The sequence below is a fragment of the Cynocephalus volans genome, chromosome 6 (assembly GCF_027409185.1).
Source record: "Cynocephalus volans isolate mCynVol1 chromosome 6, mCynVol1.pri, whole genome shotgun sequence".
In the NCBI taxonomy this organism is placed as follows: Eukaryota; Metazoa; Chordata; class Mammalia; order Dermoptera; family Cynocephalidae; genus Cynocephalus; species Cynocephalus volans.
Genome location: NC_084465.1, coordinates 83,859,144 through 83,861,691, shown reverse-complemented (window position 1 = coordinate 83,861,691; position 2,548 = coordinate 83,859,144).

Genomic DNA, 2,548 nt, shown 5'->3' with positions numbered 1-2,548 from the left:
TCATCAGGTCATATTTGCTCTAAATTGTCTAAAGGGAAATTTAGATAATTTTTTTTTCTTTAAATCAATTCCCTCAAGGTATTATATATATACTATAAAATACACCAATTTTAAGTGTAAAATTTTCAGAGTTTTGACAATGCGTACATCTCTGTAATCTCCACCACAATTAAAATGTGGAGCACTTCCATTAAACTAGATGTCTTCTTGTATAGTTTCCTTGTCAATTCCTCCATCCCTTAGCCCCAGGCAGCCACTGACCTGCTTTCTACATTGGATGAGTATTTTAAGAACTTCATATAAATGGAATCATACAATATATACTCTTTTTTTAATCTTGTGTCCTGTGCTCACTATAGTGCTTTGAGATTCATTCATGTTGCTACCTGTTTCAGTAGTTCATTCCTTCCTATTGTGGAATAATATTCCGTTGTATGAATGTGCTAAAATTTAATGTCACCTATTCTGGGACACTTAGGTTATTTCTAAGTTTTTTCTATTATGAATAAAGCTTCTCCGAATGCTTTTGTATGTATTTTGAGTGAACATATTTTCATTTATTGGGGTAAATACTTTGGAGAAGCTGCCAAATTGTTTTCTAAAGTAGTTGCACCATTTTAATTTCAGTTGAAGTCTGTCTGTATGTATATACTATTGCAAGAGAAAAAGCTGAAATAATTAATGATTGTGAAAGTCAGTAATTCTTAATTAAAAAAGCGATTATTAAGCAATTCAAAATATTTAAGAAATAAATTTGATTGAGTGTTAAGAGGAGGTGCTTTAGCTAGATAGATTTAGGAAGATTATTAAAAATAATTATTGCACAGTTAGAAAGATATAGTGTAATAAGTGGTATTACTCTTAACTTTTATAGAATTATTATATACTATTCATATTATTATTAAACAATCTCACCATTATAAAACATATTTAATTTTTAACTTTTAAACTATATTTGAGCCATGAGTTCCTTAAAGAAAAGGTCCCGTTTGGAATTCCTCACAATTTATTAGCAAGAATTAAGAGCAGAATATCATTTTGCTATTTCAAATACTCCTGAGGATGAAAAACTCCCAAATTACATACATTTTAGACATAGTAAAGAATACGAAAACTATGAAGAAGAGCAGAAGTATTAGACAAAAAGTATCTGTCTTTCACTTTTCTCATAAATGCCTATTTGGTAAGACTGATGTGCTATGCACTGCCTGGTAGTGCTATTAGCAGCTGACTGTATTTAGAAAATTGTGGTTCTTCAATGCATGTTAGATTTTTAAATTTTTACTACTATTTAAATAAAATATACAGTTTTTTATACTGAAGTTCATTTTATGATTTGATATTTAACAAAATATCAATTTTACATACAATCTTTTGGCACTGAAACAAAGTCTAGACATGTATGGGTATGTATATGCATGTGTGTATACATATATATATATATATTTGAAACACCTCTACTATTATGGAAGCATAAAAGAGTAAAAAGTTTTTTAAAAAAGCCTTTGCATGGGCTGGCCAGTTATCTCAGTTGGTTAAAGTGTGATATTGTAACACCATGGTCAAGGGTTTAGATCCACATACTGGACAGCTGCCAAAAAAAAAAAAAAAAGTCTGTGAGAAAGTTTCTTTTAGTGACACCATAGTCTTGCTACCACTTTGTGGCCCACAGTATCAACCAAATTCTCAGTAGGCTTTGCTTACCACATTTTCCCTGAATTCTAACCCTTGTCTCTCTAAAATCCATGGGAATAGAGTAAGTAGTCAGTTTACTTTGGTTTGATCCTAAGAGAACTCCTTAAGGAATATCTTTAAAGAAACCCACCCTGGAAGTGTTCAGCCAAGACTAGCTCAAAGCCACAAAAGACTTAGGGTTGGTTCTAAATCGGAACCTGTAAGAATTATGTGGGCCTTTAACTCGGGAAAAGTCTATCTTTAACAGAAGCTCAGAATATTAAACATAAGGACACAGAGTAATTTTTTAGACCCAAGAGAATTTGGGACAAAACCATGAAAGCCTGCAAGGGAATTCCCCACATAAAAGCCTTTTTCAAAAAAACCCAGCAAAATAAAATAATCACAGTGATCTCTGGAAAAGGGTTGGGGTTTGGGCAGGGCGGAAATCTGATCCTGCCATGGAGTCATTTTGTGATCTGGGCCTACCGACATAGTCTCTTCATGTTTACTTTGTTTCCTAATAAAGTAAGCGACTATAATGGTGACTAAGCATTTATTTATTTGCTATCTATTTACATGAGGAAAAAACTTATTTTGCTCTTAAAGTTAACAATAGTAATGATAGCTCCCTTTATGAGCACTTACTCAGTGCTAACACGGAAAAAAAATTTATGAAAGCTTCAATAAATACTAGATATTATTATTATTGTTATGCATATACTCTCATTAATCATTGATTTATTAGCCCTGTTTTTACATGAAGCGATTGAGGCTTAGAAGATATATGTCATGTTGCCTAGTTAACACAACTATTAAAGTAGCAGAGCCAAATTTGAGTAAGCCAAAAACTATGCTCTTAACCACTCTGCTA